Genomic DNA, 21648 nt, shown 5'->3' on the forward strand with positions numbered 1-21648 from the left:
TCAGATTTTTGATGAAATTGTGACCCCGGGGCTTAGGGGTTTTTTTTAAAAAATAATTCTGCCGGTTAAGTTGTCGAGGGCTGATTTCTTTTCCTGTGATAAAAAGCCTTTTGTTTTGACCGCCAAACCTTTCAGGGGAGCATTTGCAACCGTTTGGCACCATTTTTGAGTGAATTGCCGAAAGTCAGATTTTTGATGAAATTGTGACCCCGGGGCTTAGGGGTTTTTTCAAAAAAAATAATTCTGCCGGTTAAGTTGACGAGGGCTGATTTCTTTTCCTGTGATAAAAAACCTTCTGTTTCGACCGCCAAACCTTTCAGGGGAGCATTTGCAACCGTTTGGCACCATTTTTGAGTGAATTGCCGAAAGTCAGATTTTTGATGAAATTGTGACCCCGGGGCTTAGGGATGTTTGAAAAAAAAAATTCTGCCGGTTATGTTGTCGAGGGCTGATTTCTTGTCCTGTGATAAAAAGCCTTCTGTTTCGACCGCCAAACATTTCAGGGGAGCATTTGCAACCGTTTGGCACCATTTTTGAGTGAATTGCTGAAAGTCAAATTTTTGATGAAATAGTGACCCCGGGGCTTAGGGATTTTTTTTAAAAAAAAAATTCTGCCGGTTAAGTTGTCGAGGGCTGATTTCTTTTCCTGTGATAAATAGCCTTCTGTTTCGACCGCCAAACATTTCAGGCGAGCATTTGCAACCGTTTGGCTCCATTTTTGAGTGAATTGCCGAAAGTCAGATTTTTGATGAAATTGTGACCCCGGGGCTTAGGGGTTTTTTTTTTAAAAAAAAATTTCTGCCGGTTAAGTTGTCGAGAGCTGATTTCTTTTCCTGTGATAAAAAACCTTCTGTTTCGACCGCCAAACATTTCAGGGGAGCATTTAAAACCGTTTGGCACCCTTTTTGAGTGAATTCCCGAAAGTCAGATTTTTGATGAAATTGTGACCCCGGGGCTTAGGGGTTTTTTCAAAAAAAAAAAATTCTGCCAGTTAAGTTGACGAGGGCTGATTTCTTTTCCTGGGATAAAAAGCCTTCTGTTTCGACCGCCAAACCTTTCAGGGGAGCATTTGCAACCGTTTGGCACAATTTTTGAGTGAATTGCTGAAAGTCAGATTTTTGATGAAATTGTGACTCCGGGGCTTAGGGATTTTTTCAAAAAAAAAATTTCTGCCGGTTAAGTTGTCGAGGGCTGATTTCTTTTCTTGTGATAAAAAATCTTCTGTTTCGACCGCCAAACATTTCAGGGGAGCATTTGCAACCGTTTGGCACCATTTTTGAGTGAATTCCCGAAAGTCAGATTTTTGATGAAATTGTGACCCCGGGGCTTAGGGATGTTTGAAAAAATAAATTCTGCCGGTTATGTTGTCGAGGGCTGATTTCTTGTCCTGTGATAAAAAGCCTTCTGTTTCGACCGCCAAACATTTCAGGGGAGCATTTGCAACCGTTTGGCACCATTTTTGAGTGAATTGCTGAAAGTCAATTTTTTGATGAAATAGTGACCCCGGGTTAGGGATTTTTTTTAAAAAAAAAATTCTGCCGGTTAAGTTGTCGAGGGCTGATTTCTTTTCCTAGGATAAAAAGCCTTCTGTTTCGACCGCCAAACCTTTCAGGGGAGCATTTGCAACCGTTTGGCACAATTTTTGAGTGAATTGCTGAAAGTCAGATTTTTGATGAAATTGTGACCCCGGGGCTTAGGGATGTTTGAAAAAAAAAATTTCTGCCGGTTAAGTTGTCGAGGGCTGATTTCTTTTCTTGTGATAAAAAACCTTCTGTTTCGACCGCCAAACATTTCAGGGGAGCATTTGCAACCGTTTGGCACCATTTTTGAGTGAATTCCCGAAAGTCAGATTTTTGATGAAATTGTGACCCCGGGGCTTAGGGACTTTTTGAAAAAAAAAATTTCTGCCGGTTAAGTTGTCGAGGGCTAATTTCTTTTCTTGTGATAAAAAACCTTCTGTTTCGACCGCCAAACATTTCAGGGGAGCATTTGCAACCGTTTGGCACCATTTTTGAGTGAATTCCCGAAAGTCAGATTTTTGATGAAATTGTGACCCCGGGGCTTAGGGATGTTTGAAAAAAAAAATTCTGCCGGTTATGTTGTCGAGGGCTGATTTCTTGTCCTGTGATAAAAAGCCTTCTGTTTCGACCGCCAAACATTTCAGGGGAGCATTTGCAACCGTTTGGCACCATTTTTGAGTGAATTGCTGAAAGTCAAATTTTTGATGAAATAGTGACCCCGGGGCTTAGGGATTATTTTTTTAAAAAAAATTCTGCCGGTTAAGTTGTCGAGGGCTGATTTCTTTTCCTGTGATAAATAGCCTTCTGTTTCGACCGCCAAACATTTCAGGGGAGCATTTGCAACCGTTTGGCACCATTTTTGAGTGAATTGCCGAAAGTCAGATTTTTGATGAAATTGTGACCCCGGGGCTTAGGGATTTTTTCAAAAAAAAAAATTCTGCCGGTTAAGTTGTCGAGGGCTGATTTCTTTTTCTGTGATAAATAACCTTCTGTTTCGACCGCCAAACATTTCAGGGGAGCATTTGCAACCGTTTGGCACCATTTTTGAGTGAATTCCCGAAAGTCAGATTTTTGATGAAATTGTGACCCCGGGGCTTAGGGATGTTTGAAAAAAAAAATTCTGCCGGTTATGTTGTCGAGGGCTGATTTCTTGTCCTGTGATAAAAAGCCTTCTGTTTCGACCGCCAAACATTTCAGGGGAGCATTTGCAACCGTTTGGCACCATTTTTGAGTGAATTGCTGAAAGTCAAATTTTTGATGAAATAGTGACCCCGGGGCTTAGGGATTTTTTTTTTAAAAAAAAATTCTGCCGGTTAAGTTGTCGAGGGCTGATTTCTTTTCCTGTGATAAATAGCCTTCTGTTTCGACCGCCAAACATTTCAGGGGAGCATGTGCAACCGTTTGGCTCCATTTTTGAGTGAATTGCCGAAAGTCAGATTTTTGATGAGATTGTGACCCCGGGGCTTAGGGATTTTTTTTAAAAAAAAAAAATTCTGCCGGTTAAGTTGTCGAGAGCTGATTTCTTTTCCTGTGATAAAAAACCTTCTGTTTCGACTGCCAAACATTTCAGGGGAGCATTTGCAACCATTTGGCACCATTTTTGAGTGAATTCCCGAAAGTCAGATTTTTGATGAAATTGTGACCCCGGGGCTTAGGGGTTTTTTTTTTTAAAAAAAATTTCTGCCGGTTATGTTGTCGAGAGCTGATTTCTTTTCCTGTGATAAAAAACCTTCTGTTTCGACCGCCAAACATTTCAGGGGAGCATTTAAAACCGTTTGGCACCCTTTTTGAGTGAATTCCCGAAAGTCAGATTTTTGATGAAATTGTGACCCCGGGGCTTAGGGGTTTTTTCAAAAAAAAAAATTCTGCCAGTTAAGTTGACGAGGGCTGATTTCTTTTCCTGGGATAAAAAGCCTTCTGTTTCGACCGCCAAACCTTTCAGGGGAGCATTTGCAACCGTTTGGCACAATTTTTGAGTGAATTGCTGAAAGTCAGATTTTTGATGAAATTGTGACCCCGGGGCTTAGGGATTTTTTCAAAAAAAAAATTTCTGCCGGTTAAGTTGTCGAGGGCTGATTTCTTTTCTTGTGATAAAAAACCTTCTGTTTCGACCGCCAAACATTTCAGGGGAGCATTTGCAACCGTTTGGCACCATTTTTGAGTGAATTCCCGAAAGTCAGATTTTTGATGAAATTGTGACCCCGGGGCTTAGGGATGTTTGAAAAAAAAAATTCTGCCGGTTATGTTGTCGAGGGCTGATTTCTTGTCCTGTGATAAAAAGCCTTCTGTTTCGACCGCCAAACATTTCAGGGGAGCATTTGCAACCGTTTGGCACCATTTTTGAGTGAATTGCTGAAAGTCAATTTTTTGATGAAATAGTGACCCCGGGACTTAGGGATTTTTTTTTTAAAAAAAATTCTGCCGGTTAAGTTGTCGAGGGCTGATTTCTTTTCCTAGGATAAAAAGCCTTCTGTTTCGACCGCCAAACCTTTCAGGGGAGCATTTGCAACCGTTTGGCACAATTTTTGAGTGAATTGCTGAAAGTCAGATTTTTGATGAAATTGTGACCCCGGGGCTTAGGGATGTTTGAAAAAAAAAAATTCTGCCGGTTAAGTTGTCGAGGGCTGATTTCTTTTTCTGTGATAAATAACCTTCTGTTTCGACCGCCAAACATTTCAGGCGAGCATTTGCAACCGTTTGGCTCCATTTTTGAGTGAATTGCCGAAAGTCAGATTTTTGATGAAATTGTGACCCCGGGGCTTAGGGGGTTTTTTTTTAAAAAAAATTTCTGCCGGTTAAGTTGTCGAGAGCTGATTTCTTTTCCTGTGATAAAAAACCTTCTGTTTCGACCGCCAAACATTTCAGGGGAGCATTTAAAACCGTTTGGCACCCTTTTTGAGTGAATTCCCGAAAGTCAGATTTTTGATGAAATTGTGACCCCGGGGCTTAGGGGTTTTTTCAAAAAAAAAAATTCTGCCAGTTAAGTTGACGAGGGCTGATTTCTTTTCCTGGGATAAAAAGCCTTCTGTTTCGACCGCCAAACCTTTCAGGGGAGCATTTGCAACCGTTTGGCACAATTTTTGAGTGAATTGCTGAAAGTCAGATTTTTTATGAAATTGTGACCCCGGGGCTTAGGGATTTTTTCAAAAAAAAAATTTCTGCCGGTTAAGTTGTCGAGGGCTGATTTCTTTTCTTGTGATAAAAAACCTTCTGATTCGACCGCCAAACCTTTCAGGGGAGCATTTGCAACCGTTTGGCACAATTTTTGAGTGAATTCCCGAAAGTCAGATTTTTGATGAAATTGTGACCCCGGGGCTTAGGGGTTTTTTCAAAAAAAAAAATTCTGCCAGTTAAGTTGACGAGGGCTGATTTCTTTTCCTGGGATAAAAAGCCTTCTGTTTCGACCGCCAAACCTTTCAGGGGAGCATTTGCAACCGTTTGGCACAATTTTTGAGTGAATTGCTGAAAGTCAGATTTTTGATGAAATTGTGACCCCGGGGCTTAGGGATGTTTGAAAAAAAAAAATTCTGCCGGTTAAGTTGTCGAGGGCTGATTTCTTTTTCTGTGATAAATAACCTTCTGTTTCGACCGCCAAACATTTCAGGCGAGCATTTGCAACCGTTTGGCTCCATTTTTGAGTGAATTGCCGAAAGTCAGATTTTTGATGAAATTGTGACCCCGGGGCTTAGGGGTTTTTTTTTTAAAAAAAATTTCTGCCGGTTAAGTTGTCGAGAGCTGATTTCTTTTCCTGTGATAAAAAACCTTCTGTTTCGACCGCCAAACATTTCAGGGGAGCATTTAAAACCGTTTGGCACCCTTTTTGAGTGAATTCCCGAAAGTCAGATTTTTGATGAAATTGTGACCCCGGGGCTTAGGGGTTTTTTCAAAAAAAAAAATTCTGCCAGTTAAGTTGACGAGGGCTGATTTCTTTTCCTGGGATAAAAAGCCTTCTGTTTCGACCGCCAAACCTTTCAGGGGAGCATTTGCAACCGTTTGGCACAATTTTTGAGTGAATTGCTGAAAGTCAGATTTTTGATGAAATTGTGACCCCGGGGCTTAGGGATTTTTTCAAAAAAAAATTTCTGCCGGTTAAGTTGTCGAGGGCTGATTTCTTTTCTTGTGATAAAAAACCTTCTGTTTCGACCGCCAAACATTTCAGGGGAGCATTTGCAACCGTTTGGCACCATTTTTGAGTGAATTCCCGAAAGTCAGATTTTTGATGAAATTGTGACCCCGGGGCTTAGGGATGTTTGAAAAAAAAAATTCTGCCGGTTATGTTGTCGAGGGCTGATTTCTTGTCCTGTGATAAAAAGCCTTCTGTTTCGACCGCCAAACATTTCAGGGGAGCATTTGCAACCGTTTGGCACCATTTTTGAGTGAATTGCTGAAAGTCAATTTTTTGATGAAATAGTGACCCCGGGGCTTAGGGATTTTTTTTAAAAAAAAAATTCTGCCAGTTAAGTTGTCGAGGGCTGATTTCTTTTCCTAGGATAAAAAGCCTTCTGTTTCGACCGCCAAACCTTTCAGGGGAGCATTTGCAACCGTTTGGCACAATTTTTGAGTGAATTGCTGAAAGTCAGATTTTTGATGAAATTGTGACCCCGGGGCTTAGGAATGTTTGAAAAAAAAAAATTCTGCCGGTTAAGTTGTCGAGGGCTGATTTCTTTTCTTGTGATAAAAAACCTTCTGTTTCGACCGCCAAACATTTCAGGGGAGCATTTGCAACCGTTTGGCACCATTTTTGAGTGAATTCCCGAAAGTCAGATTTTTGATGAAATTGTGACCCCGGGGCTTAGGGATTTTTTGAAAAAAAAAATTTCTGCCGGTTAAGTTGTCGAGGGCTGATTTCTTTTCTTGTGATAAAAAACCTTCTGTTTCGACCGCCAAACATTTCAGGGGAGCATTTGTAACCGTTTGGCACCATTTTTGAGTGAATTCCCGAAAGTCAGATTTTTGATGAAATTGTGACCCCGGGGCTTAGGGATGTTTGAAAAAAAAAATTCTGCCGGTTATGTTGTCGAGGGCTGATTTCTTGTCCTGTGATAAAAAGCCTTCTGTTTCGACCGCCAAACATTTCAGGGGAGCATTTGCAACCGTTTGGCACCATTTTTGAGTGAATTGCTGAAAGTCAAATTTTTGATGAAATAGTGACCCCGGGGCTTAGGGATTTTTTTTTTAAAAAAAATTCTGCCGGTTAAGTTGTCGAGGGCTGATTTCTTTTCCTGTGAAAAATAGCCTTCTGTTTCGACCGCCAAACATTTCAGGGGAGCATTTGCAACCGTTTGGCACCATTTTTGAGTGAATTGCCGAAAGTCAGATTTTTGATGAAATTGTGACCCCGGGGCTTAGGGATTTTTTCAAAAAAAAAATTTCTGCCGGTTAAGTTGTCGAGGGCTGATTTCTTTTTCTGTGATAAATAACCTTCTGTTTCGACCGCCAAACATTTCAGGGGAGCATGTGCAACCGTTTGGCTCCATTTTTGAGTGAATTGCCGAAAGTCAGATTTTTGATGAGATTGTGACCCCGGGGCTTAGGGATTTTTTTTTTTAAAAAAATTTCTGCCGGTTAAGTTGTCGAGAGCTGATTTCTTTTCCTGTGATAAAAAACCTTCTGTTTCGACTGCCAAACATTTCAGGGGAGCATTTGCAACCATTTGGCACCATTTTTGAGTGAATTGCCGAAAGTCAGATTTTTGATGAAATTGTGACCCCGGGGCTTAGGGGTTTTTTCAAAAAAAAAATTTCTGCCAGTTAAGTTGACGAGGGCTGATTTCTTTTCCTGGGATAAAAAACCTTCTGTTTCGACCGCCAAACATTTCAGGGGAGCATTTAAAACCGTTTGGCACCCTTTTTGAGTGAATTCCCGAAAGTCAGATTTTTGATGAAATTGTGACCCCGGGGCTTAGGGGTTTTTTCAAAAAAAAAAATTCTGCCAGTTAAGTTGACGAGGGCTGATTTCTTTTCCTGGGATAAAAAGCCTTCTGTTTCGACCGCCAAACCTTTCAGGGGAGCATTTGCAACCGTTTGGCACAATTTTTGAGTGAATTGCTGAAAGTCAGATTTTTGATGAAATTGTGACCCCGGGGCTTAGGGATTTTTTCAAAAAAAAAATTTCTGCCGGTTAAGTTGTCGATGGCTGATTTCTTTTCTTGTGATAAAAAACCTTCTGTTTCGACCGCCAAACATTTCAGGGGAGCATTTGCAACCGTTTGGCACCATTTTTGAGTGAATTCCCGAAAGTCAGATTTTTGATGAAATTGTGACCCCGGGGCTTAGGGATGTTTGAAAAAAAAAATTCTGCCGGTTATGTTGTCGAGGGCTGATTTCTTGTCCTGTGATAAAAAGCCTTCTGTTTCGACCGCCAAACATTTCAGGGGAGCATTTGCAACCGTTTGGCACCATTTTTGAGTGAATTGCTGAAAGTCAATTTTTTGATGAAATAGTGACCCCGGGGCTTAGGGTTTTTTTTAAAAAAAAAAATTCTGCCGGTTAAGTTGTCGAGGGCTGATTTCTTTTCCTAGGATAAAAAGCTTTCTGTTTCGACCGCCAAACCTTTCAGGGGAGCATTTGCAACCGTTTGGCACAATTTTTGAGTGAATTGCTGAAAGTCAGATTTTTGATGAAATTGTGACCCCGGGGCTTAGGGATGTTTGAAAAAAAAAATTTCTGCCGGTTAAGTTGTCGAGGGCTGATTTCTTTTCTTGTGATAAAAAACTTTCTGTTTCGACCGCCAAACATTTCAGGGGAGCATTTGCAACCGTTTGGCACCATTTTTGAGTGAATTCCCGAAAGTCAGATTTTTGATGAAATTGTGACCCCGGGGCTTAGGGATTTTTTGAAAAAAAAAAATTCTGCCGGTTAAGTTGTCGAGGGCTGATTTCTTTTCTTGTGATAAAAAACCTTCTGTTTCGACCGCCAAACATTTCAGGGGAGCATTTGCAACCGTTTGGCACCATTTTTGAGTGAATTCCCGAAAGTCAGATTTTTGATGAAATTGTGACCCCGGGGCTTAGGGATGTTTGAAAAAAAAAATTCTGCCTGTTATGTTGTCGAGGGCTGATTTCTTGTCCTGTGATAAATAACCTTCTGTTTCGACCGCCAAACATTTCAGGGGAGCATGTGCAACCGTTTGGCTCCATTTTTGAGTGAATTGCCGAAAGTCAGATTTTTGATGAGATTGTGACCCCGGGGCTTAGGGATTTTTTTTTTAAAAAAAAATTTCTGCCGGTTAAGTTGTCGAGAGCTGATTTCTTTTCCTGTGATAAAAAACCTTCTGTTTCGACTGCCAAACATTTCAGGGGAGCATTTGCAACCATTTGGCACCATTTTTGAGTGAATTGCCGAAAGTCAGATTTTTGATGAAATTGTGACCCCGGGGCTTAGGGATTTTTTCCAAAAAAATCTTTTTCTGCCGGTTAAGTTGTCGAGGGCTGATTACTTTTACAGTGATAAATAGCCTTCTGTTTCGACCGCCAAACCTTTCAGGGGAGCATTTGCAACCGTTTGGCACAATTTTTGAGTGAATTGCTGAAAGTCAGATTTTTGATGAAATTGTGACCCCGGGGCTTAGGGATTTTTTCAAAAAAAAAATTTCTGCCGGTTAAGTTGTCGAGGGCTGATTTCTTTTCTTGTGATAAAAAACCTTCTGTTTCGACCGCCAAACATTTCAGGGGAGCATTTGCAACCGTTTGGCACCATTTTTGAGTGAATTCCCGAAAGTCAGATTTTTGATGAAATTGTGACCCCGGGGCTTAGGGATGTTTGAAAAAAAAAATTCTGCCGGTTATGTTGTCGAGGGCTGATTTCTTGTCCTGTGATAAAAAGCCTTCTGTTTCGACCGCCAAACATTTCAGGGGAGCATTTGCAACCGTTTGGCACCATTTTTGAGTGAATTGCTGAAAGTCAATTTTTTGATGAAATAGTGACCCCGGGGCTTAGGGATTTTTTTTAAAAAAAAAATTCTGCCGGTTAAGTTGTCGAGGGCTGATTTCTTTTCCTAGGATAAAAAGCCTTCTGTTTCGACCGCCAAACCTTTCAGGGGAGCATTTGCAACCGTTTGGCACAATTTTTGAGTGAATTGCTGAAAGTCAGATTTTTGATGAAATTGTGACCCCGGGGCTTAGGGATGTTTGAAAAAAAAAATTTCTGCCGGTTAAGTTGTCGAGGGCTGATTTCTTTTCTTGTGATAAAAAACCTTCTGTTTCGACCGCCAAACATTTCAGGGGAGCATTTGCAACCGTTTGGCACCATTTTTGAGTGAATTCCCGAAAGTCAGATTTTTGATGAAATTGTGACCCCGGGGCTTAGGGATTTTTTGAAAAAAAAAAATTCTGCCGGTTAAGTTGTCGAGGGCTGATTTCTTTTCTTGTGATAAAAAACCTTCTGTTTCGACCGCCAAACATTTCAGGGGAGCATTTGCAACCGTTTGGCACCATTTTTGAGTGAATTCCCGAAAGTCAGATTTTTGATGAAATTGTGACCCCGGGGCTTAGGGATGTTTGAAAAAAAAAATTCTGCCTGTTATGTTGTCGAGGGCTGATTTCTTGTCCTGTGATAAATAACCTTCTGTTTCGACCGCCAAACATTTCAGGGGAGCATGTGCAACCGTTTGGCTCCATTTTTGAGTGAATTGCCGAAAGTCAGATTTTTGATGAGATTGTGACCCCGGGGCTTAGGGATTTTTTTTTTTTAAAAAAATTTCTGCCGCTTAAGTTGTCGAGAGCTGATTTCTTTTCCTGTGATAAAAAACCTTCTGTTTCGACTGCCAAACATTTCAGGGGAGCATTTGCAACCATTTGGCACCATTTTTGAGTGAATTGCCGAAAGTCAGCTTTTTGATGAAATTGTGACCCCGGGGCTTAGGGATTTTTTCCAAAAAAATCTTTTTCTGCCGGTTAAGTTGTCGAGGGCTGATTACTTTTACAGTGATAAATAGCCTTCTGTTTCGACCGCCAAACATTTCAGGGGAGCATTTGCAACCGTTTGGCTCCATTTTTGAGTGAATTGCCGAAAGTCAGATTTTTGATGAAATTGTGACCCCGGGGCTTAGGGGTTTTTTCAAAAAAAAAAATTCTGCCGGTTAAGTTGTCGAGGGCTGATTTCTTTTGCTGGGATAAAAAGCCTACTGTTTCGACCGCCAAACCTTTCAGGGGAGGATTTGCAACCGTTTGGCACCATTTTTGAGTGAATTCCCGAAAGTCAGATTTTTGATGAAATTGTGACCCCGGGGCTTAGGGATGTTTGAAAAAAAAAATTCTGCCGGTTATGTTGTCGAGGGCTGATTTCTTGTCCTGTGATAAAAAGCCTTCTGTTTCGACCGCCAAACATTTCAGGGGAGCATTTGCAACCGTTTGGCACCATTTTTGAGTGAATTGCTGAAAGTCAAATTTTTGATGAAATAGTGACCCCGGGGCTTAGGGATTTTTTTTAAAAAAAAATTCTGCCGGTTAAGTTGTCGAGGGCTGATTTCTTTTCCTGTGATAAATAGCCTTCTGTTTCGACCGCCAAACATTTCAGGGGAGCATTTGCAACCGTTTGGCACCATTTTTGAGTGAATTGCCGAAAGTCAGATTTTTGATGAAATTGTGACCCCGGGGCTTAGGGGTTTTTTCAAAAAAAATAATTCTGCCGGTTAAGTTGACGAGGGCTGATTTCTTTTCCTGTGATAAAAAACCTTCTGTTTCGACCGCCAAACATTTCAGGGGAGCATTTACAACCGTTTGGCACCATTTTTGAGTGAATTGCCGAAAGTCAGATTTTTGATGAAATTGTGACCCCGGGGCTTAGGGGTTTTTTCAAAAAAAAAATTTCTGCCAGTTAAGTTGACGAGGGCTGATTTCTTTTCCTGGGATAAAAAACCTTCTGTTTCGACCGCCAAACATTTCAGGGGAGCATTTAAAACCGTTTGGCACCCTTTTTGAGTGAATTCCCGAAAGTCAGATTTTTGATGAAATTGTGACCCCGGGGCTTAGGGTTTTTTTCAAAAAAAAAAATTCTGCCAGTTAAGTTGACGAGGGCTGATTTCTTTTCCTGGGATAAAAAGCCTTCTGTTTCGACCGCCAAACCTTTCAGGGGAGCATTTGCAACCGTTTGGCACAATTTTTGAGTGAATTGCTGAAAGTCAGATTTTTGATGAAATTGTGACCCCGGGGCTTAGGGGTTTTTTCAAAAAAAAAAATTCTGCCAGTTAAGTTGACGAGGGCTGATTTCTTTTCCTGGGATAAAAAGCCTTCTGTTTCGACCGCCAAACCTTTCAGGGGAGCATTTGCAACCGTTTGGCACAATTTTTGAGTGAATTGCTGAAAGTCAGATTTTTGATGAAATTGTGACCCCGGGGCTTAGGGATTTTTTCAAAAAAATCTTTTTCTGCCGGTTAAGTTGTCGAGGGCTGATTTCTTTTCTTGTGATAAAAAACCTTCTGTTTCGACCGCCAAACATTTCAGGGGAGCATTTGCAACCGTTTGGCACCATTTTTGAGTGAATTACCGAAAGTCAGATTTTTGATGAAATTGTGACCCCGGGGCTTAGGGATGTTTGAAAAAAAAAATTCCGCCGGTTAAGTTGTCGAGGGCTGATTTCTTTTCCTGTGATAAATAGCCTTCTGTTTCGACCGCCAAACATTTCAGGGGAGCATTTGCAACCGTTTGGCACCATTTTTGAGTGAATTGCCGAAAGTCAGATTTTTGATGAAATTGTGACCCCGGGGCTTAGGGATTTTTTCAAAAAAAAAATTTCTGCCGGTTAAGTTGTCGAGGGCTGATTTCTTTTTCTGTGATAAATAACCTTCTGTTTCGACCGCCAAACATTTCAGGCGAGCATTTGCAACCGTTTGGCTCCATTTTTGAGTGAATTGCCGAAAGTCAGATTTTTGATGAAATTGTGACCCCGGGGCTTAGGGGTTTTTTTTTAAAAAAAAAATTTCTGCCGGTTAAGTTGTCGAGAGCTGATTTCTTTTCCTGTGATAAAAAACCTTCTGTTTCGACCGCCAAACATTTCAGGGGAGCATTTAAAACCGTTTGGCACCCTTTTTGAGTGAATTCCCGAAAGTCAGATTTTTGATGAAATTGTGACCCCGGGGCTTAGGGGTTTTTTCAAAAAAAAAAATTCTGCCAGTTAAGTTGACGAGGGCTGATTTCTTTTCCTGGGATAAAAAGCCTTCTGTTTCGACCGCCAAACCTTTCAGGGGAGCATTTGCAACCGTTTGGCACAATTTTTGAGTGAATTGCTGAAAGTCAGATTTTTGATGAAATTGTGACCCCGGGGCTTAGGGATTTTTTCAAAAAAAAAATTTCTGCCGGTTAAGTTGTCGAGGGCTGATTTCTTTTCTTGTGATAAAAAACCTTCTGTTTCGACCGCCAAACATTTCAGGGGAGCATTTGCAACCGTTTGGCACCATTTTTGAGTGAATTCCCGAAAGTCAGATTTTTGATGAAATTGTGACCCCGGGGCTTAGGGATGTTTGAAAAAAAAAATTCTGCCGGTTATGTTGTCGAGGGCTGATTTCTTGTCCTGTGATAAAAAGCCTTCTGTTTCGACCGCCAAACATTTCAGGGGAGCATTTGCAACCGTTTGGCACCATTTTTGAGTGAATTGCTGAAAGTCAATTTTTTGATGAAATAGTGACCCCGGGGCTTAGGGATTTTTTTTAAAAAAAAAATTCTGCCAGTTAAGTTGTCGAGGGCTGATTTCTTTTCCTAGGATAAAAAGCCTTCTGTTTCGACCGCCAAACCTTTCAGGGGAGCATTGGCAACCGTTTGGCACAATTTTTGAGTGAATTGCTGAAAGTCAGATTTTTGATGAAATTGTGACCCCGGGGCTTAGGGATGTTTGAAAAAAAAAAATTCTGCCGGTTAAGTTGTCGAGGGCTGATTTCTTTTCTTGTGATAAAAAACCTTCTGTTTCGACCGCCAAACATTTCAGGGGAGCATTTGCAACCGTTTGGCACCATTTTTGAGTGAATTCCCGAAAGTCAGATTTTTGATGAAATTGTGACCCCGGGGCTTAGGGATTTTTTGAAAAAAAAAATTTCTGCCGGTTAAGTTGTCGAGGGCTGATTTCTTTTTCTGTGATAAATAACCTTCTGTTTCGACCGCCAAACATTTCAGGGGAGCATGTGCAACCGTTTGGCTCCATTTTTGAGTGAATTGCCGAAAGTCAGATTTTTGATGAGATTGTGACCCCGGGGCTTAGGGATTTTTTTTTAAAAAAAAATTTCTGCCGGTTAAGTTGTCGAGAGCTGATTTCTTTTCCTGTGATAAAAAACCTTCTGTTTCGACTGCCAAACATTTCAGGGGAGCATTTGCAACCATTTGGCACCATTTTTGAGTGAATTGCCGAAAGTCAGATTTTTGATGAAATTGTGACCCCGGGGCTTAGGGGTTTTTTCAAAAAAAAAATTTCTGCCAGTTAAGTTGACGAGGGCTGATTTCTTTTCCTGGGATAAAAAACCTTCTGTTTCGACCGCCAAACATTTCAGGGGAGCATTTAAAACCGTTTGGCACCCTTTTTGAGTGAATTCCCGAAAGTCAGATTTTTGATGAAATTGTGACCCCGGGGCTTAGGGGTTTTTTCAAAAAAAAAAATTCTGCCAGTTAAGTTGACGAGGGCTGATTTCTTTTCCTGGGATAAAAACCCTTCTGTTTCGACCGCCAAACCTTTCAGGGGAGCATTTGCAACCGTTTGGCACAATTTTTGAGTGAATTGCTGAAAGTCAGATTTTTGATGAAATTGTGACCCCGGGGCTTAGGGATTTTTTCAAAAAAAAAATTTCTGCCGGTTAAGTTGTCGAGGGCTGATTTCTTTTCTTGTGATAAAAAACCTTCTGTTTCGACCGCCAAACATTTCAGGGGAGCATTTGCAACCGTTTGGCACCATTTTTGAGTGAATTCCCGAAAGTCAGATTTTTGATGAAATTGTGACCCCGGGGCTTAGGGATGTTTGAAAAAAAAAATTCTGCCGGTTATGTTGTCGAGGGCTGATTTCTTGTCCTGTGATAAAAAGCCTTCTGTTTCGACCGCCAAACATTTCAGGGGAGCATTTGCAACCGTTTGGCACCATTTTTGAGTGAATTGCTGAAAGTCAATTTTTTGATGAAATAGTGACCCCGGGGCTTAGGGTTTTTTTTTAAAAAAAAAATTCTGCCGGTTAAGTTGTCGAGGGCTGATTTCTTTTGCTGGGATAAAAAGCCTACTGTTTCGACCGCCAAACCTTTCAGGGGAGGATTTGCAACCGTTTGGCACCATTTTTGAGTGAATTCCCGAAAGTCAGATTTTTGATGAAATTGTGACCCCGGGGCTTAGGGATGTTTGAAAAAAAAAATTCTGCCGGTTATGTTGTCGAGGGCTGATTTCTTGTCCTGTGATAAAAAGCCTTCTGTTTCGACCGCCAAACATTTCAGGGGAGCATTTGCAACCGTTTGGCACCATTTTTGAGTGAATTGCTGAAAGTCAAATTTTTGATGAAATAGTGACCCCGGGGCTTAGGGATTTTTTTAAAAAAAAAATTCTGCCGGTTAAGTTGTCGAGGGCTGATTTCTTTTCCTGTGATAAATAGCCTTCTGTTTCGACCGCCAAACATTTCAGGGGAGCATTTGCAACCGTTTGGCACCATTTTTGAGTGAATTGCCGAAAGTCAGATTTTTGATGAAATTGTGACCCCGGGGCTTAGGGGTTTTTTCAAAAAAAATAATTCTGCCGGTTAAGTTGACGAGGGCTGATTTCTTTTCCTGTGATAAAAAACCTTCTGTTTCGACCGCCAAACATTTCAGGGGAGCATTTACAACCGTTTGGCACCATTTTTGAGTGAATTGCCGAAAGTCAGATTTTTGATGAAATTGTGACCCCGGGGCTTAGGGGTTTTTTCAAAAAAAAAATTTCTGCCAGTTAAGTTGACGAGGGCTGATTTCTTTTCCTGGGATAAAAAACCTTCTGTTTCGACCGCCAAACATTTCAGGGGAGCATTTAAAACCGTTTGGCACCCTTTTTGAGTGAATTCCCGAAAGTCAGATTTTTGATGAAATTGTGACCCCGGGGCTTAGGGTTTTTTTCAAAAAAAAAAATTCTGCCAGTTAAGTTGACGAGGGCTGATTTCTTTTCCTGGGATAAAAAGCCTTCTGTTTCGACCGCCAAACCTTTCAGGGGAGCATTTGCAACCGTTTGGCACAATTTTTGAGTGAATTGCTGAAAGTCAGATTTTTGATGAAATTGTGACCCCGGGGCTTAGGGGTTTTTTCAAAAAAAAAAATTCTGCCAGTTAAGTTGACGAGGGCTGATTTCTTTTCCTGGGATAAAAAGCCTTCTGTTTCGACCGCCAAACCTTTCAGGGGAGCATTTGCAACCGTTTGGCACAATTTTTGAGTGAATTGCTGAAAGTCAGATTTTTGATGAAATTGTGACCCCGGGGCTTAGGGATTTTTTCAAAAAAATCTTTTTCTGCCGGTTAAGTTGTCGAGGGCTGATTTCTTTTCTTGTGATAAAAAACCTTCTGTTTCGACCGCCAAACATTTCAGGGGAGCATTTGCAACCGTTTGGCACCATTTTTGAGTGAATTACCGAAAGTCAGATTTTTGATGAAATTGTGACCCCGGGGCTTAGGGATGTTTGAAAAAAAAAATTCCGCCGGTTAAGTTGTCGAGGGCTGATTTCTTTTCCTGTGATAAATAGCCTTCTGTTTCGACCGCCAAACATTTCAGGGGAGCATTTGCAACCGTTTGGCACCATTTTTGAGTGAATTGCCGAAAGTCAGATTTTTGATGAAATTGTGACCCCGGGGCTTAGGGATTTTTTCAAAAAAAAAATTTCTGCCGGTTAAGTTGTCGAGGGCTGATTTCTTTTTCTGTGATAAATAACCTTCTGTTTCGACCGCCAAACATTTCAGGCGAGCATTTGCAACCGTTTGGCTCCATTTTTGAGTGAATTGCCGAAAGTCAGATTTTTGATGAAATTGTGACCCCGGGGCTTAGGGGTTTTTTTTTAAAAAAAAAATTTCTGCCGGTTAAGTTGTCGAGAGCTGATTTCTTTTCCTGTGATAAAAAACCTTCTGTTTCGACCGCCAAACATTTCAGGGGAGCATTTAAAACCGTTTGGCACCCTTTTTGAGTGAATTCCCGAAAGTCAGATTTTTGATGAAATTGTGACCCCGGGGCTTAGGGGTTTTTTCAAAAAAAAAAATTCTGCCAGTTAAGTTGACGAGGGCTGATTTCTTTTCCTGGGATAAAAAGCCTTCTGTTTCGACCGCCAAACCTTTCAGGGGAGCATTTGCAACCGTTTGGCACAATTTTTGAGTGAATTGCTGAAAGTCAGATTTTTGATGAAATTGTGACCCCGGGGCTTAGGGATTTTTTCAAAAAAAAAATTTCTGCCGGTTAAGTTGTCGAGGGCTGATTTCTTTTCTTGTGATAAAAAACCTTCTGTTTCGACCGCCAAACATTTCAGGGGAGCATTTGCAACCGTTTGGCACCATTTTTGAGTGAATTCCCGAAAGTCAGATTTTTGATGAAATTGTGACCCCGGGGCTTAGGGATGTTTGAAAAAAAAAATTCTGCCGGTTATGTTGTCGAGGGCTGATTTCTTGTCCTGTGATAAAAAGCCTTCTGTTTCGACCGCCAAACATTTCAGGGGAGCATTTGCAACCGTTTGGCACCATTTTTGAGTGAATTGCTGAAAGTCAATTTTTTGATGAAATAGTGACCCCGGGGCTTAGGGATTTTTTTTAAAAAAAAAATTCTGCCAGTTAAGTTGTCGAGGGCTGATTTCTTTTCCTAGGATAAAAAGCCTTCTGTTTCGACCGCCAAACCTTTCAGGGGAGCATTGGCAACCGTTTGGCACAATTTTTGAGTGAATTGCTGAAAGTCAGATTTTTGATGAAATTGTGACCCCGGGGCTTAGGGATGTTTGAAAAAAAAAAATTCTGCCGGTTAAGTTGTCGAGGGCTGATTTCTTTTCTTGTGATAAAAAACCTTCTGTTTCGACCGCCAAACATTTCAGGGGAGCATTTGCAACCGTTTGGCACCATTTTTGAGTGAATTCCCGAAAGTCAGATTTTTGATGAAATTGTGACCCCGGGGCTTAGGGATTTTTTGAAAAAAAAAATTTCTGCCGGTTAAGTTGTCGAGGGCTGATTTCTTTTTCTGTGATAAATAACCTTCTGTTTCGACCGCCAAACATTTCAGGGGAGCATGTGCAACCGTTTGGCTCCATTTTTGAGTGAATTGCCGAAAGTCAGATTTTTGATGAGATTGTGACCCCGGGGCTTAGGGATTTTTTTTAAAAAAAAAATTTCTGCCGGTTAAGTTGTCGAGAGCTGATTTCTTTTCCTGTGATAAAAAACCTTCTGTTTCGACTGCCAAACATTTCAGGGGAGCATTTGCAACCATTTGGCACCATTTTTGAGTGAATTGCCGAAAGTCAGATTTTTGATGAAATTGTGACCCCGGGGCTTAGGGGTTTTTTCAAAAAAAAAATTTCTGCCAGTTAAGTTGACGAGGGCTGATTTCTTTTCCTGGGATAAAAAACCTTCTGTTTCGACCGCCAAACATTTCAGGGGAGCATTTAAAACCGTTTGGCACCCTTTTTGAGTGAATTCCCGAAAGTCAGATTTTTGATGAAATTGTGACCCCGGGGCTTAGGGGTTTTTTCAAAAAAAAAAATTCTGCCAGTTAAGTTGACGAGGGCTGATTTCTTTTCCTGGGATAAAAACCCTTCTGTTTCGACCGCCAAACCTTTCAGGGGAGCATTTGCAACCGTTTGGCACAATTTTTGAGTGAATTGCTGAAAGTCAGATTTTTGATGAAATTGTGACCCCGGGGCTTAGGGATTTTTTCAAAAAAAAAATTTCTGCCGGTTAAGTTGTCGAGGGCTGATTTCTTTTCTTGTGATAAAAAACCTTCTGTTTCGACCGCCAAACATTTCAGGGGAGCATTTGCAACCGTTTGGCACCATTTTTGAGTGAATTCCCGAAAGTCAGATTTTTGATGAAATTGTGACCCCGGGGCTTAGGGATGTTTGAAAAAAAAAATTCTGCCGGTTATGTTGTCGAGGGCTGATTTCTTGTCCTGTGATAAAAAGCCTTCTGTTTCGACCGCCAAACATTTCAGGGGAGCATTTGCAACCGTTTGGCACCATTTTTGAGTGAATTGCTGAAAGTCAATTTTTTGATGAAATAGTGACCCCGGGGCTTAGGGTTTTTTTTTAAAAAAAAAATTCTGCCGGTTAAGTTGTCGAGGGCTGATTTCTTTTCCTAGGATAAAAAGCTTTCTGTTTCGACCGCCAAACCTTTCAGGGGAGCATTTGCAACCGTTTGGCACAATTTTTGAGTGAATTGCTGAAAGTCAGATTTTTGATGAAATTGTGACCCCGGGGCTTAGGGATGTTTGAAAAAAAAAATTTCTGCCGGTTAAGTTGTCGAGGGCTGATTTCTTTTCTTGTGATAAAAAACCTTCTGTTTCGACCGCCAAACATTTCAGGGGAGCATTTGCAACCGTTTGGCACCATTTTTGAGTGAATTCCCGAAAGTCAGATTTTTGATGAAATTGTGACCCCGGGGCTTAGGGATTTTTTGAAAAAAAAAAATTCTGCCGGTTAAGTTGTCGAGGGCTGATTTCTTTTCTTGTGATAAAAAACCTTCTGTTTCGACCGCCAAACATTTCAGGGGAGCATTTGCAACCGTTTGGCACCATTTTTGAGTGAATTCCCGAAAGTCAGATTTTTGATGAAATTGTGACCCCGGGGCTTAGGGATGTTTGAAAAAAAAAATTCTGCCTGTTATGTTGTCGAGGGCTGATTTCTTGTCCTGTGATAAATAACCTTCTGTTTCGACCGCCAAACATTTCAGGGGAGCATGTGCAACCGTTTGGCTCCATTTTTGAGTGAATTGCCGAAAGTCAGATTTTTGATGAGATTGTGACCCCGGGGCTTAGGGATTTTTTTTTTTAAAAAAAATTTCTGCCGGTTAAGTTGTCGAGAGCTGATTTCTTTTCCTGTGATAAAAAACCTTCTGTTTCGACTGCCAAACATTTCAGGGGAGCATTTGCAACCATTTGGCACCATTTTTGAGTGAATTGCCGAAAGTCAGATTTTTGATGAAATTGTGACCCCGGGGCTTAGGGATTTTTTCCAAAAAAATCTTTTTCTGCCGGTTAAGTTGTCGAGGGCTGATTACTTTTACAGTGATAAATAGCCTTCTGTTTCGACCGCCAAACATTTCAGGGGAGCATTTGCAACCGTTTGGCTCCATTTTTGAGTGAATTGCCGAAAGTCAGATTTTTGATGAAATTGTGACCCCGGGGCTTAGGGGTTTTTTCAAAAAAAAAAATTCTGCCGGTTAAGTTGTCGAGGGCTGATTTCTTTTGCTGGGATAAAAAGCCTACTGTTTCGACCGCCAAACCTTTCAGGGGAGGATTTGCAACCGTTTGGCACCATTTTTGAGTGAATTCCCGAAAGTCAGATTTTTGATGAAATTGTGACCCCGGGGCTTAGGGATGTTTGAAAAAAAAAATTCTGCCGGTTATGTTGTCGAGGGCTGATTTCTTGTCCTGTGATAAAAAGCCTTCTGTTTCGACCGCCAAACATTTCAGGGGAGCATTTGCAACCGTTTGGCACCATTTTTGAGTGAATTGCTGAAAGTCAAATTTTTGATGAAATAGTGACCCCGGGGCTTAGGGATTTTTTTTAAAAAAAAATTCTGCCGGTTAAGTTGTCGAGGGCTGATTTCTTTTCCTGTGATAAATAGCCTTCTGTTTCGACCGCCAAACATTTCAGGGGAGCATTTGCAACCGTTTGGCACCATTTTTGAGTGAATTGCCGAAAGTCAGATTTTTGATGAAATTGTGACCCCGGGGCTTAGGGGCTTTTTCAAAAAAAATAATTCTGCCGGTTAAGTTGACGAGGGCTGATTTCTTTTCCTGGGATAAAAAACCTTCTGTTTCGACCGCCAAACATTTCAGGGGAGCATTTAAAACCGTTTGGCACCCTTTTTGAGTGAATTCCCGAAAGTCAGATTTTTGATGAAATTGTGACCCCGGGGCTTAGGGGTTTTTTCAAAAAAAAAAATTCTGCCAGTTAAGTTGACGAGGGCTGATTTCTTTTCCTGGGATAAAAAGCCTTCTGTTTCGACCGCCAAACCTTTCAGGGGAGCATTTGCAACCGTTTGGCACAATTTTTGAGTGAATTGCTGAAAGTCAGATTTTTGATGAAATTGTGACCCCGGGGCTTAGGGATTTTTTCAAAAAAAAAATTTCTGCCGGTTAAGTTGTCGAGGGCTGATTTCTTTTCTTGTGATAAAAAACCTTCTGTTTCGACCGCCAAACATTTCAGGGGAGCATTTGCAACCGTTTGGCACCATTTTTGAGTGAATTCCCGAAAGTCAGATTTTTGATGAAATTGTGACCCCGGGGCTTAGGGATGTTTGAAAAAAAAAATTCTGCCGGTTATGTTGTCGAGGGCTGATTTCTTGTCCTGTGATAAAAAGCCTTCTGTTTCGACCGCCAAACATTTCAGGGGAGCATTTGCAACCGTTTGGCACCATTTTTGAGTGAATTGCTGAAAGTCAAATTTTTGATGAAATAGTGACCCCGGGGCTTAGGGATTTTTTTAAAAAAAAAAATTCTGCCGGTTAAGTTGACGAGGGCTGATTTCTTTTCCTAGGATAAAAAGCCTTCTGTTTCGACCGCCAAACATTTCAGGGGAGCATTTGCAACCGTTTGGCACAATTTTTGAGTGAATTGCTGAAAGTCAGATTTTTGATGAAATTGTGACCCCGGGGCTTAGGGATTTTTTGAAAAAAAATATTTCTGCCGGTTAAGTTGTCGAGGGCTGATTTCTTTTCTTGTGATAAAAAACCTTCTGTTTCGACCGCCAAACATTTCAGGGGAGCATTTGCAACCGTTTGGCACCATTTTTGAGTGAATTCCCGAAAGTCAGATTTTTGATGAAATTGTGACCCCGGGGCTTAGGGATGTTTGAAAAAAAAAATTCTGCCGGTTATGTTGTCGAGGGCTGATTTCTTGTCCTGTGATAAAAAGCCTTCTGTTTCGACCGCCAAAGATTTCAGGGGAGCATTTGCAACCGTTTGGCACCATTTTTGAGTGAATTGCTGAAAGTCAAATTTTTGATGAAATAGTGACCCCGGGGCTT

This window comes from Podarcis filfolensis, assembly GCF_964270895.1.
Source record: "Podarcis filfolensis genome assembly, chromosome: 5".
Lineage (NCBI taxonomy): Eukaryota > Metazoa > Chordata > Lepidosauria > Squamata > Lacertidae > Podarcis > Podarcis filfolensis.